At 43.8% G+C, this 16,468-nt stretch overlaps 1 protein-coding gene and 1 pseudogene across 1 annotated transcript in view; one reads left to right on the top strand and one right to left on the bottom strand.

Moving 5' to 3' along the window:
* Utx (Utx histone demethylase) overlaps positions 1-16,468 on the bottom strand; it is a 192,449-nt gene that overhangs the window by 132,493 nt on the left and 43,488 nt on the right. The window lies entirely within an intron of this gene.
* Positions 5,186-5,304, top strand: LOC139688467 (5S ribosomal RNA; annotated as a pseudogene).

The raw sequence follows: 16,468 nt of genomic DNA, 5'->3' as shown, positions 1-16,468 counted from the left end.
AAAAAAAAAAGAGGGAATGAAAATGTGGTACTACCGAGGAATGATGATGATAATAAAATGCATTGAGTAACGAAAACAAGAATTACTTCGACGAGTGGGTGAAGAGTGAAGCCTACGGAGGACACTTACCAAGAGAAATGAAAGGGACATATCCTGAGGCACGATATCTCACAAGTAGTGATATCAGTGCTAGCAACTCCGAGGGAATGAAGCGATCGACTGGAATGAGAATACTTTTAAGAGACCTGATACAAACCAATCCTCAAATTGATAACCCGTGATGATGAATGCTCAAGAAACTACCTCGCTGAAAGCTCATCATATGCCTAACGTCGCGAACATAAACAGGAAAGGACCAAATGCAACATCTTGTTCACGGTAGAGGCGCAAGCCGAGAGCAAAATGACAACGAATCTGCATCGAATCATGGGGAATGGCTTCTTTCACACGAAAAAGACTTTATCGCCCATGTGCTACGAGAGTGATGCCTTTAATATTTAATGGGGTCGTTCGAAAAAAAACGCAGGAGAAAAAATTATAACACCATCATCCGAGAATCCAACATTTATCGAGTTTCATCACAAAGAAAGAATAAGCGGGCCCCCTTAAACATGCGCACTGTTTCAAATAATCTCGATTACGCCCAAATGAATGACTATGGACCAGTTGGGTTGCATGGTTGGGGAATCAGGTCAGTGATAAATTAGACGCCGAGCGTAGATAGAAGGCTTCTAAGATGTTGAGAAAGAAAGATGGTGGCTAGAGGAGAAGAGAGAGGCAAACGAAAACATGCTAGGCCACGCTGGGTGAAGAGAAGATTTTTTTTGGGGATATTGGAAGAAGCAAAAAACGAGAAAGAAGATAAAAACTGTTGGCTGTTGACAAAGAAGGCAGTGACGGGAGGAATATGTTAGGTAAGCGCCGAAGTTTGAGAAGTATAGGAATGTTGGAATGTATAGGAATGTTGGATGTATAGGAATGGGAGGGGTGGCGCATGGGAATCTGAAGGAAATGGTGGAGGACAAACGCTGTTTACTCTGGGTGGGTTGCGTTTTAATTCCATTACTGTGCGTAATACTTAGTCGGGGCGGTCCAAAATGTACCTTCAACCATTAACTACTACCTTGATCAAAAAGTTCCCGGAATAACCACCGTGTGGCGATCCCATCGTTCCGATTTGAGTTCTGTTTTTTTGTTAAATTGGTACATCTGTTGTTGATATTCCCTTTAAATCTTAGTGTCATAACTTGACATTTGCAAAAGTTACGGTCGGTTTTCGGTATGTCCATCAGTGCTTCCTGCGATTTTTCCATTACTTCCTCTCGGCTGCTAAAACGCGTTCCCCGTAATGGTTTTTTAACTCGATTGAACAGAAAGAAGTCACAGGGAGCCAAATCAGGTGAATTCGGTGGCTGTTGGATGGTATTTGTTGCATTTTTCGTCAAAAAATTACGAATAATGATAGCACTGTGCGACGGTGCGTTATCATGGTGCAAAATCCACGAGTTTTCTGCCCACATTTCTGGTCTCTTTCGGCGAATTGCTTCACGCAAACGTCTCATAACGCCCAAATAATACTCTTTGTTTACTGTCTGGCCTTCTGGCAAAAATTCATGATGCACTACACCGTTGTAATCCATGAAAACCGTCAGCATTGCCTTCTTTTTTGACTGAAAACGACGTGGTTTTTTTGGTCTCGGCTCATTTGGTGAACGCCATTCACTTGCCTGATGTCTGGATTGCGTGTCGTACTCATAAACCCACGTCTCGTCTCCAGTAATGATCCTTTTGATGAATGTGGGATCGGATTCAGCCTCGCAAATCATGTCTTTTGCGACGTCAACACGGTCTCTTTTTTGCATGAAATTGAGGTCTTTTGGCACCAACTTTGCTGCTACACGACGGAAACCCAAATCATTAACCACAATGTCTTGGGCGGATCCATAGGCAATGTTCAAGTCCTCCGCTATTTCTCTGATGGTTAATTTGCGGTTATTGACCAACATTTCTTTTACTTAATCAATTTTTTCACCGACTTTCGATGTCGATGGTCTGCCACTGCGTTCATCATCTTCGATTGACTCACGACCACTTCTGAACCGCTCGTGCCACTGGTAAACGACCGTTTTTTTTAGAGAATCGTTGCCGAAACACTTTTCCAACATTTCCAACGTCCGTAGTAGTAGTTTTGAGGGGAGGCGACCGACAGCTGAGGTCATTTGCGCCATAGGGGATGGATAGGAAAGGATGAAGGGTGGAGAGAAACCCGGCGTCGGCATTAGCCTACTCTTTACGAAAGGCGCCAAGGGGTCCGCGGCTTAACGTCCCATCCGACGGACGGCGTACTCACTCAAAGTGCCCTCCACAAAGCACCTCAAGCAGGGATCGAGATACCTCTGAAAAATATTCAACACCGCCGGGATTTGAACCCGGGCCCTCTGGGTGGGAAGCCAGTACGCTAGCCCCCGCACCATCTCGATCCCCAAGTCCCAACGTCCGTGCGCCACTAAATCCGTTTTTTACGCAAAATTTAATACAAGTTCGTTGTTGCAAATTTAAATCCATTTCTGCAATTGTAAAAAATCGCCAACACACACAGAGATAGATGTACTCTTGGCTACGTAACTTTTGCAAATGTCAAGTTATGACACTAAGATTTAAAGGGAATATCAACAACAGATGTACCAATTTAACAAAAAAAAAACAGAACTCAAATCGGAACGATGGGAGCGCCACACGGTGGTTATTCCGGGAACTTTTTGTTCAAGGTAGTATTATGTCAAAATTGGACCGGCAGACTTGGCCGTCACTTGTTAGGAATTTATAACATTTACAAGGTAAAATTAACTTTGTAACCCGTCTTTAATATAAGTAGATAAATACGTTAGGCTAAAACTGAGTTGTAACATAAAAAGTTTAAGCGGAAATATATGCGACGTTAATTTCACCAAATTTCAGTCGGTGTCCACGAAAAACCTACTTTAAACGGTAGACTACCAAATAATAATATCACCACCAGTAGTCTGCAGGCTTAGGGTAGGTTTTTGATGGATTCTGGGATTACACAAGACTCTAACCCTAAGGTCTAACTAATAAGACAAAAAACCCAAAATACATATCACAATGACTAATTTTTACTTCTGCATACTTTCTACCTCTCTTAATTCTATCCCAAAATGCATACTCTTTTTCTCCATCACCATCGGTTTCCCAGCATCCTCTCCTCTCTCACATTCGTCAGTACCCCACTACCTCTCAGTATTTCCTGCATCCACTTTTCCTACCTTCTTCGAACTTCCCTCAACGGCCTTCTCTCTAATCTACTATGCCTTCAACTACATCCTATTTTCCCTACCAATATAAAAATACGTATTATAACTAGGCCCTAAGTTTCCGAATGACAAATAAATACGTAGGAAGGCACATTTTCTTCAAAAACAGATCCGAATTTGAAATTCATTCGGATGAACTAAAGTAAAATACTTCGCAGATTGACGACTGATCACCACGTATCAAGCTCCTTCAAGGTTCTCTCGCGACTTTCTTTGACGATGTTCGAGGCACAAGGAAAAGAAGGGGTAAAACGCTCATATTCCGCGGAGTTTTCACGCGTTCCCCTCTTCCACGAGGGCGGCCAGAAAGATTAGCGGGGGTCACCGAATGCGAACGACTGGAGAGCGAAAATGTTTTCATCCGCCATAGACCTAAAGGTTGATTTGACACGTGACGGAAGATCTCATCTCGCTCTAAGCTATACACAACGTGGTATTCATAGTGTAAGCCACCTGCCCTCCCTGTGACTCCAGAATGTTGCGGTGACCTGAAAAACTAGTGGGCGCGGTAGAGGTGGGGACGTCCGGGACTACCGTCGGGATCTGAACACGAATCCTTCCGGTCAGAAGCTGAATACCCCACGTCACCTTTGTCGTTACTCACCCAGGTTGATTTTTCGGATAAAAAATAAATCTGAGTCGCTTCAAAAGTTCATTTCCTCGATGCATGAAAAACTCTTTCGCCTTTGAACGCTGCCGTGCATTGGGGCAAAAAGATTCTCCAAGCGTCGAAACTCGTTTTCATTTACTTTCATTGCTTTACCCTGGATTCATTCGTATTCTTTCCGGCTGTAAGGAAACAAAAAAACAGAAATTGCGACCGAGGGGAAAGATTTTTTAAGTGAAACACGAATTTCCGTATTTGTACGCATATCAGAATTTTACAGATTCACGGTAAATTAGAAAATTATTAACAGTTTTTTTCTAGTTAATGTATCCAAAGTTTTTTTCGCTTTTTTCAAAATCGTGGATGTGGAATTAAAATTTAGTATTAGATGTTCAACAAAAAAGCAACAATTCACTTAATTTGATGAATAATAATAAAGAGAAACTTCATTACAATATAATATCCACTGGCATAAATACAGGTAAATATGTGATAAGCGACATGAGTGTTTACGAGGGAATGGGCAGCACCACACAATTATCTGATAACCTAGAGCGGGTACGGCTCAAGACAAGAAGATACACGACGAAGAGACCACACACTACATATAACATATGGATTTAATTTTAATATTTATGGAATAATTTGAACTTAAAATAAGGTAAATTAAGATACCACATGGCCCAAACCTTTTTCACTAGCACCAATAGCGATTAATTACAGCAAAGAATATTTGGCAGAATCATTCAAACTACTACAAAGTAAATTACTACTTTAGCGCCCCTTATACTTCATTAAGAAGAAATAGATGGATTGGACACACATTGAGGCCAATGGATTGATTAGAAATACAATAGAAGGAAAAATAGACGGGAAGATTCCATGAGGACGACCAAAAGAAATGTACATACATAGGACAACTTAAGAAGGACGTAAAACAGAGAAATTATCAGGGATTGAGGGAATTGACATTAAATAGAGAAGAATGGAGGGCTGCAGTAAACCAATCCTAGGATTGAAATACTGATGATGATGGTGCTTCATTACCAAATCATTAATTGTTCTTTACAGCGGGTCATCTAAAAACTCGTTTGCGCTGGTCCATTGAACACGAGATGTCCAGATGCATGACTTCCACCAGAACCCCCTGGACCAGTAGATCGCTCTACCTGGTAGAGCTACCACGCCGCGGAGATACAGAGACGTCGTTGAGGAACATTTTTCGCAGGTTTATGGTTATGTTGTCGCTAACGGCCATACCACGTTGAGAACACCGGTTCTCATCCGATCACCGAAGGTAAGCAACGTCAGGCCCGGATAGTACTTGGACGGGCGACCGCCTGGGAACACCGCGTGTTGCTGGCACTGCCATGGGTTAGGTGGAAGAAGGGACTGCCAAAGTCTCTATTTCACCCGAATAAAGCCAATTTATTGTTATTATTTCGGACAGACCAATTCCTGGCCAACGAAAGTCACACAAAAAGCAATTGCACTCTTCGTCTGCCGAAACAAAGGGTAGCCCCTTTCTGCCGAAGTCGTTGATGAAGATGATGACGACATAGTAGTAACAGCTCGTTCTTCAATGTCACCAATCGATGATTCTGATTATGAATAGGAACTATTCATATCATCTAGCATTGTTCACGCGGACGACGAACAAAAAATTCTATTTTTTTTGTTTTTCGTGGTAAATACGAAAAATTATTTTGTCTGTGTTCCATTGTATATTCCTAAGTACGAGTGTATATTACTGAAATTTTTCCGGATGAGTGTGTACATTATTATAATTTTATATAAATATCTTTATCATGTAAAAATATGTCTATACTTTCCCGAAATATATTAGGACATAAAAACTTTATATTTTAAAATTGCGTAAAGAGCGCGAGTTTTGTTTTACTACATTAATAAAGTGGCATAGTAAAGAGGAAATGTACAGAAAAAATGGGAAAATATCGATTCGCAAAATATTCGAGTCCGGTATTGAACTCGGCGACAATAAAAAAGTATAATTACAAATTTTCAAATTAATTAATCCATATTTTCAGGCGATACGTCCAACTTTTAGGAAACTCGCACAACTGCGCGTCCACCAAGCTAAAGAATAAATACTTTCATTCACTAAAACATTGTTGATAACAAGTATTTCCCAGGGTTGCTAGCAGGAAGGAGGAAACGGGAATGAGCCCCATAGAAATTTCACGACGCTGTGTTTTCATTTGTTTTTCAGTCACATAAAGTGACATTTTGAATTGAACCGCTTCCAAATCTCCGCCCCCCCCTCCGTCATATCTCCTCTACGGATACCCACCTACTAACACAGTTGCCACAGTTCTCCCCACTTCACGTTTGAGGTGCTGCATAAAATATGCCTCATCCGACCGCGGCTGCTCACCACGGAAAGAAACATCACGGAGGAAATTTACATGGGATCTAAAACTCGATTTGAAAACAAACAAACGACACCTAAGTGGCGCGGAATGGCGAAATCAAAAGGCCGGGACCAAAGGTTCGGAGGATTTATTAAAAAGCAATTCCAATCGGCGGGTCGGTCGAAGGAAAAAATAAAAGAAATAGAATAGCACAGAGAATCGAACGTAAAACGAAGGCACTATCGTCATACGACACAACGGGAGGGGGGAGGAAAAAGGGAGGGGGGGTAAAGAACGATTTTTAGAAAATATGAAGCGAGTCGGGACACAAGTGAGGTCGGCCGAGGGATCGGGAACCTCCTCCCCATTTTTGAAAGCGAAAGAATTTGCGAGCCCGCAGTGGAATTGGAAGGCGTCCCGAGATTTGCCGAATGAGATTACGCTGGACTCGGGCAGGGGTTGAGGGTGAAGTTTTAAAAAAAAACGGGATATTTTCTCGAACGAACGGGGGGGGAGGGGGGAAGAGAGATGTATTCGCCCTCCCCCCATCCTTTAAATTTATTCATCACTCCGAAGGCGATAACATCACTGAGCAAACCACTACGCCAGTCGGAACACCCGACGCTGAACAATCGCAGCATTAGGGTGCAAGTGGTCGGTTCCGCTTCATCCAGACAGATGTCGGCAAGAAATCTAAAACAACGGCTGTCGGCTTAATTTGTTTTTGTACATGAATTTTGAGAGAAATGAATAATTTCAACACTGCCGACACAACAGATTCAGGAACGAGTGGATGCACAATTTCACGACTTTTCTTCAGACAAAGAGTAAAAGGGCTTGATAACAGCGTAGATTACCGTCGCTGTTGCCTTACCTTAGCCCACACATTTGTACACAGTCACGAATCTCCCGGGGCCTACAATTAGGTAGATAAAGACCGGAAAATACGGGTTCGATTCCCGGGCACGCCTACGGCCATACTCCGCTTCATCCCGGCTCCGTGAATTTTCCCTTTCCTCCTGGAAAGCTGCGGACTATACATGAAAAGGAACAGGCCCCCCTTCCCCGATATGTGACTTCAGCACGCCGTTGGTCTTAGGTATTGCGTGAACACTACCATCGCCTATCAAAAACCGACCATTGGGTTGATTACTCTTTCAGTGATTGAGGCCATTATCAAAGAGACTTGGCAACGGAACTTAGGAGAAAATTGTTTCAGCGGTCTCTTGCCTCTAACGTTTATTTCTGTACGCACCACATATATTCTTAGTAATAAAAAAATAGTACATACACTGCTGCAATTACAGGGTTCACGTAATTATTGCACTTTCTTCGAACAATTCACAATTATTAAAAAAAAACCTTCCACAACTTGAGGATCTCGCGAGTCGGAGAAACACAGTGTACTGCGAAATAAAGTTTGTGGACAATTAAAAACTATTTTAATATGGACATCAAACAATTCCACCAAGTGAAGCCTGAAAGTGTAAAGTATACCTTCCACAACATTAATAGTAGATTTCATTGCTATGCGCATTTGTGTATCAGACCATAAGACGAAATAACTCATAGTTTCCAAGAACAAATAAAGAAAATTCAAACGTCCTAATAACCTCTGGGAAACGTCCATGTGGTAGCTCGCAGACGCCATTGAAATATTAACATTAATCATAATTAAATTAAAGCACTTATTATCGTGTACACAACGCCGACTTTACATTTAAATGAAGTTGGGCTTATTTAAGGGAAAAAAATTTAAATTATTCGTATGATCCAAATTTATGACTCGAAGAAAAAACAGACAATAGTGGAATTTTTAAAGCTGATGATAACAATGTCTGTGTATAAATAAATAATATATATATATATATATATATATATATATATATATATATATATATATATATATATATATATATATATATAAACACACACAAGTAAATATATATAACGTAAAAAAACCATAAACACAGTAATCAACCCGAAGATCGATTCGGTAGGCGAGAGCAGGGTCCACCCAGTACTAAGGCAGACTGTGAAATTCCCTCATCAGGGTAGGAGGGGAAGTGCCTTTCCCTGTGCCGGCTGCTGTTTCCCAGGAAGATCTGGTACCCAAAAAATCACATAGCTTGGGTGGAGCTGCAGGTGCCCAGAGAGGCTTGCCCTAATCGAACCCGGCCCTCCGGTCATTAGTCATACGCTCTACCCCTGGATATATATCCAGAGGTATACATATATATATATATATATATCCATGGGTGTAATATACATAAATAAATAAATATATACATATATATTTAATATACATATATAAATATAAATATATATACATAAAACTAATGACATAATTTGGTATAAGCCTTGCAAGAATATTTGCTTTTGAAAAAATGAAATCCTGCGTATGTATTTTACCGCGCATCTAAAGACGAAAAAAACAGACCAACACCTCGGTCCCCTAAGTCGTAGCTCCACTAGCCTCTCGCACGTGGAGCGAACTTTGAACTCGGAACGAACATAGTAGCTATACATCCCATACCACCGAGTGGGGGAAGGGAGGCCACAGGGGCCGAGTGGCAACGTCGACGAAAACCCGAGAACCCAGCCGGCTCACGCACCGCCAACTACGCCCAAGAGAGGGTGCGGCGATGGGAGTGGGGGTTGGGGGGGTGGGAGAGGGGCGTGGGGTAGAATGGATTTGGGGAGGGAAGAGATCGAGCCGACGTTAAGATGAGCAAACTGCCGGGTGGAGGGGGGGGGGCGCGGAAGCGAGCGGGGAGGGCAGAAAGAGAGGGTTTGGGGGGAGGGTGGTTTTCTTCGGGACGGCTGCCGAACTCTCTCGGCGCGCGCGTGGGCCGCACCAACCAACCAAGCCCTCCCCGCTCCGCCAACGGCGTCGACCGACCGAACCCTCTCTCTCCTCCATGGGCGACGACTCCATCCCGCTTATCGATTCCCCCCCACCCTCCTTGGCACTGCCAACCCCACCCCCACACCCGCGGCCCTCCTTATTCCTCCTCCCAAAACCTCCCCCCCTCCCCCGCCCCCGTACCATTCCGTCCTCCCTCCACGCTCGTCTGCCCCCTTTCCTCCTCGCGAGACTCCCATCGACTCACTCCTCGCCTTCCTTGACGGGAACTACCTCCCCTCCCGAGTCCCCCGCCCCCATCACGGTAAGCCACTTTTTGGAAGTGTCAGCAGTGCTGCTGAGGCTAGGACGATTGTTTAAGTGGCCGAGTTCCCCCGCCGCCACTTGGCGTGGAAAGTGGTGGCGATATTTTGTGCGAGGACACTTTTGATGCTTAACGCGCTGGGAATCACTGAAACCCCCCTCCCCCAATAACCCCTCCATCAGAAAGTCATAAACTTACCGAACTGCATTAGCAGATTGATTAGATCACTTTGGAATGGATGAAATGAGAGAAATGGATGGGCAAAACCTATGGAATCCGATGCCCGCTCCCCCCCCACTCGCAAATCACAACCATGATGGAAACAATGGAAAGCACTCCTCCAAGCTGACCAGTCTGTTGACATGGACCAGGAATTTTTCCCGTATATCATTTTCCTTTAATAATACTGGCACCTAATGAAAAAATTACGATGAAAAAATTTAGAGTCCACTCCGAGGCTCACCAGAATACATAATTAAAGTACGCTAGCACCACTGCCATGCGATCTAGAGGGAGTCAACAAATTATTATTATTATTATTACTTCCTTTAAATTCCTTATTGGGGTCGCTAACCCAGCAAAACTGAAGTATTCAAATTTGATAACAAAAGAATTGGACGGTCGTTCAACATTGATCATGGTGAAGTGAATGAAGCGATGGCGATTTCATTTCTGTTCTTGGAAAGAAAAATGGGGAAACACACACGCAAAATTTTCGGAAGTGATCATATTGGTCGACTCAAAAGGAGTCTTTAGAATTGGAACCGAGTGAGCAACAACAGCCGAGTGTGCCTGCCTTTACGCGCTCGCTGACAATAAAAAAGTTGGTAGCGTTTTGACGAAAGGCCCAATCGCTTCAATTTCCGACTTCGAAATACGAAAGCTCATATTTTCGAGAATGGATCATCAATCGCTTCGCATTGGACACCGAGAAATTTTGACGTAGCGAACGAAACCACTTGTCCAAAATGGTAACCGATTACCCATGAATACTTCCGCGCACGAAAGACGAGCGACGATACCCCACGACTCGTACTGACTTCAAGGGAAGTTAGATGGACACCGAGAGCTAAATTCGCACCCCAGTTGCTCACAAAACGGGAGGATGGCTACAGTAGCGGTTATGTGATCGTCGTCAGTTAGAGGCGCTACTCCCTTCTCGTTCTTCCCAACCCTCTCTCTCTGCCCCCCCTCTCCGCTAACTCGTAGAGTACACGACGCCTCCTTCACGAACCCCTCGGCGCTCTCTCGCAGACAACCACCGACCACCCCAACCCTGGCACCTTCCCGAGCCGACGCTCTCGGGCAAAGGGGGCAGAGAGAGGAGGGAGATTATGGTGAGGGAGCAGAGGGCGGGGGGGGGGGACGAGATAGGGGAACGACGCTCTTCGGCTACCCTCACACGCAAAGGGCGAGAGGGAGGGATAGCGAGAGAGGAATCCTGGAAGGAATCGAATTCTGTCTGCTTCCTTCCGGTGTCGCAGAGGCGAGGCGGGCTGGCAGAGGAGGGGGCGGAAAATGGGGAGGGAGGTTTCGCCCTTCTCCACGTGGGGATCGGCAGGGAGGCGGGGGCGAGTAGGTTCGGAGGGGGAGGAGGTCGATTCGGGGTGGTGGTGGTGGCGTGGAGGAGATGGGACTCTGGTGCGCGGCGGAGAATGAGACGGATAGGAAAACTTTTCTCCTGCGCCCGGAAGAAATTTGATGTATTTTTTTCGTCTGCCTCCCTCCAGCGCCCAACTTCGAAAATTCCCAACCTTTCACGGAATTCCACCCGAATTACTCCCCGCCGTGGGGCTGAATTACTTGATGAGATCACGGCTTCCGACATTTCTCCTTAATCGCCCGCCAATTTATCAACGCTGTTATCTCTTGCGGACTCGACGTGGGGAATAGAAAACGAGCCGTTTCACGTCCCTCTCGACAATGCACACACCATTCACGGGGGGACGCACCTAGAGACGGTGGTGCGCGGTTCCCTCGAATGAGAATGAAATGATCAAAGCCTTGATATGCGATTCGTCACTCCCCTCGAGACTAAATTTTACCCAATGCAGGTCCGGGACTGTAATGATAATATTACTACCGTAAGCAGCGGTGCCCGACGTGTCTCCCACAGGACGGATCCGACCGGTTAGCTGCTTATAATGGTCACGCGTCCTCAACGGCCCTCAATGGTCACGCGTATAACTTCACTGGACGAGAAAACATTCAATAGACACAACTCAAACCAATATCTGTGACCCGTGGCCCCGATTATATCTATGCGGCCAGTAAGAGTCGAGATGTTGTGCACAACCTTACGTTAGGGTGAGCCCCACGCGTTTTCTGAACCGACACATGAGACACGTTTACACCAATGGGAAATTGGGATTCGAATGACAAGACTTTTGAATTACTGGTTACACGCGCTGGCGTACTGCCGTTTTAAAAGACATTTACTGCGGAGAAAATAACTGAAAATCCGATTAAGGAGCATATGATGTTAGCAGAAATTCCATAATTATTTGTAGTTTTCAGTCCAAGGAAAACCAAGCTGAAAGAGTCATAACAACGACGTAATTGTAATATTCAATCGCTATAGGAACTGTGATTTGTTCGCTATTTCGAACAGCACAAATCACCGCAGCAAATACATCGAGCAAGAATCATATTCACGAAATAAGAACGGGATGGATCAAGGCATGCAAATTGTGAGGGCTGGTTCCTTGTTTCTACTCTGTTTGCCCTAAGCAGAATGGCGTCCCTGCCTCCCGAGATTCTCGAAACCTTAGCTTATCATGACTATTGACGTTTTAAAGTTTTTAAAGACATTTTTTTAAACTGCAACGATGCACTTTTTGCCCCAGGGGCGGCTCCTCCACAATGCTACCAGATTATACCCTTCCTGCTTTTCAATGGAAGTTTTAATGCAAGCTTCCCATTCCATTAAGAATGTCCTGTCAAGGATATTGTCGTCTCAGATCGATTGTGAATAATATCAACAATATAAGAGGCTTAGCGCGTGATCATCACCTTAGTTTTGCATGCGGAGTTGTCATGATTCAAATTACACATTGCGCGATGCTTCTTTAAACCGCCTGGTTGTGTTTTTTATCTTCAGTTTAGGTTGCAGATATTTTGTAGGCTGGCCAAGTGCACAGCGGAGCGCGGAAAGAAAAAAGTCCGGGAACGTTTTCAAATATTTTTTTTTTCCTTTTGACAACACGCACGCAACACAACTTCACATGCTGTGTTGTGATAATATTATTTGTGGCAAGTAAATTGAAAATCACCGAGCTCATAAGCATTAGGCTCAGCGATATCTATCGTCACCTTTGAAACGTGAAATTTCCCTCTTTTAAGAGCTATTGACACTGAACACTAGATTATATGAACGAAGATTATTAATTCACGACTGCTTACAAAATAACCCTTCAATGGCAACAGGTGAGAAAAGAGTGCATTTTTTTCAACGCAAAAAGAATAGTTAGGCGAAGCATTTTGGCTCACATTACAGTGGTGGCCTTGGGAGTTCCGAAAAAGCGGAACCTGCCGCTGACGTGCATTCTGATTGCTTTCGGTGTGTTCACCGAAGAATAAGTGAAAATTAATTACTTAGCAACCTTAGGGCTACATCCGCTTTATTCTGCAAGTGGTAAAGAGAAATTGGTTATTAAAATACTCAGAAGAAACTTTACTTGGTCCAAAGTTGAGCACGGCTTAATTAAATGTAAAAACTAAGAGTAAGAAGTATCTATATTAAATGCTTAACGGTCTAACCTGAATCAAAACGTTTAACCAAGGATTGGTCGTTGGTCGAGACGGTATGAAATATGTTAACAGGAACAATATTGCGTTTTAATTGCTTTACAGTATGATAAACGCCATAAAAACAGTGATCAATCTGAAAGTCGGTTTGATAGGTGAGAGTAGAGTTCACCCTGTACTAAGCCCGACTGTGAAATTCACACATCAGGGTAGGAGGGGCAGTGCCTTTCCCTGTGCCGGCTACTGTTTCCCAGGAAGATCTGGTACCCGAAATATTACACAGCTCGTGTGGAGCCGAGGGTGTCCAGAGAGGCTTACCCGGAAATCGAACCCGGCCCTCCGATCAGTAGTTCAACGCTCTACCCCAGGACTACCGCGCCCCTAATAAATATAATGTTAAAAAAATATCTCGTCGTATTCTTCCGTCATTTTTTCCTCGCGCCAGGACTGAATAAATCCAAGACTCATTTAACCACAACCATTGAATGATTTTAGAACTTCGAAAATGCATGTCAATTCACTCAACGTTACAGTAGACACTAAAATGGGTGGCTTGCAAATTGCGAAAGGCAAAATACGTATGATTCTGGACTACACAGGGTGGCAAAAATGATACTGCAGACACTCAAGCATTACATAAAACAAAATTAAAAGAAAAGCCTTTCAGGTAAGGATACCGACACAAACAATAAGCAGGAAGAACCATAATTTACATCATCACCATCTCCAATCCGAAGACTGACTCATTTTAGCCCTCCCTCCTTTCTTATCGTATACTAGTCCACTTACATTTGCAGATAAATGATAGCAGAAGACCCCACACTATTAATCCGAGGGTATTCTGATAGCAGTTCCCCGAAAAATGAACAGCGAAAGAGCTCTTCTTATCAACGATGACAAGTTTACGCTTCTCCTTGCAGCGGGGTAAGGGGATGAAGTTAATCTCACCCTTGAATCCTAAAAAGGCTGAAAGACATTGAGTGAGTCTTATCGAGAAATATGATAACGTTTAAAAGAGCCAGGAGATCTATGTCCTTCGATAATTATCCTCGAGTATTACGACAAACGATACCATAAATGATAAATAATGACGCCATACCACACCCACAACGCTTATATCGATCTTTCCTCTGAAATGGTGGCCTAACCCACGCCCTGCAGATATCCTGGCCGGGTATCGTTACCAAAAGAGTTCGCTGATCTAATTAAGTGAAGCTGACATTCATGACCAAGGAATAAATGTCTGTAAATGGAGCGTGCTAATGTCAATAATTTTTTAGTTTATTAAGACACAATACTTCAACCACGAGCAGTCAGAAATTTGTTCGAGCCAGCCATTGTGAATTAATTATTTCGTCGTTTTTTCTTAAGCATGCACAAGAAATTGATTTATAGAAACCCTGAATTGTGCAACTACAGATAAGAAGACGAAACGTCGGGGGATAGAAACGTACCTGGGGAGAGCGGAGCGCCGAATGTGAAACATAACGTTCGACAGGTATCGCACAATATGTCGTCCAATGCTGCCAAATTTCTGCCGCCAAGCACTTTTGTGCTAGAGCCAAAATAGACTAATGGGAAAAATTGGCAACTACGAAAGACCGCTCAACAGATCCTTCCGTATAAAAAAGTTCCACCAGAGACACCTTGAATGGGACACACACAAAGAGTTTCCTGAAGATATCGTAAACCAAAGGGTCACAAAGAACACTCTTATTTGCAACAAATAAGAACTTTTACGATAACTATTGTAATGAACCGGAAACTTGTTTTATTTACCAGAGGAAACAACTCAATGTTGTACTACCTCAAATAGTGCGAAAATTACCCATCAGGATATTTAAGATACACGTCGGGAGAGGAGGGGGTGGGGAACGAGTGACTCTTTCCTCAGAGCTGTCCTCAGGAGGAACCGAAACCCGAAGAACCACTCAGGTTGGGTTGGGTGAAGGTAAGGGAGAACCAGAGGTCATCAGCCACACCTGAACCTCGGCTCGATGGCCGAAAGTTCTACCAAACAGACGTTCAAGTTACGTACGGGTGGGGCATTACGTTCCCGACTGCTGATCCACGGACGTGTTTCCGCAAACAATTCACCAGACCCGACCAACAATCGAAGCATACGAATGGAGACGACTGAAATGGCGCGAGATCCGCCCCAAGCCGTAAGCAGCAGAAACGAATGAATTCAATGCCCCCAGCGTGAATTGATCCGCGGACGCCAGTCAAGTGCAAAAAAAAGTTAAAAAAATAATTAAAGTACAAATGTGTACTCGACGGTCGAACGCTGCTGAACAACTGACGGACGTCGGAACGCGTCCGATTCTAATAGGCGGACCGAACGACCGACGAATGTGAACGCGTGATTGGCGGACGCACGAGGAAAATCAGCTCCCCGCCCAGACCCCCCACAGGAAATCGATCCCGGAAATCTTATCGCTCGCCATACGTGACAGTGCGCACACTTGGTGAGATTGGGCCACGGTGCATACGGAGGCGTTACATCACGCCCACGTTCCACGTGACGCGCGATAAGATGGATGAAATGGGAGCACCTGTGTTTGCACACCAATCGCGCGCCCCAACGGTCCAACGCATAATATGAGGGGGGCACCGCCCTCCTCCGACTCGATTCACCAACATCACCTCCAGGCTGGAGGGGATGCCTCTATTTCGGTCATGAACTCTGAGAATTCAGCATATACAGGCCTGTATGCCCGAAAATTCAAAAAAGTCTGAAAAATACACGGAAGTCGTCTCCAATCACATTACGATTATGGCGCAAAACGCCGATCATGTTTCAAATATACTTTTTTCATGTAAAAATTGTCCCGAGTATTGTTTCCTAAAATTGAATATCGATATAAAGGCACACGAAATAATTTTTCAGCATATGTCACCGATGTTATAACACGGACATTAGAGTTGAAATACCAAACCTCCTGTCTTTTATCGAGTCAAAGGCGAAGTTATTGCTTTCCAAATAAATGTCTATTTATGTAAAATATAAGAAAGTATAATAATAATTTCTTTGACGCTGTACGCTTTAAATAATTAATTTTTTCTCATAAACACTTTACATTTACATATATTAATTTTCGTCAATGTGACAATGAATAATGCAGTCAAAATAATAATTGCTATACAACTTACTCTGCAAGATATCGCCGAATACAGTAATCGGACAACTTTATCAATATAAATAGGATATTACTAAGCCCAAATTGCCACTAATTTAGT

Source organism: Hetaerina americana, unplaced genomic scaffold, assembly GCF_022747635.1.
Source record: "Hetaerina americana unplaced genomic scaffold, ioHetAmer1.1.p SCAF_2, whole genome shotgun sequence".
Classification (NCBI taxonomy): Eukaryota; Metazoa; Arthropoda; class Insecta; order Odonata; family Calopterygidae; genus Hetaerina; species Hetaerina americana.
Note: the sequence above shows the minus strand (reverse complement) of the source record. Positions and strands in the feature narration are given on the sequence as shown.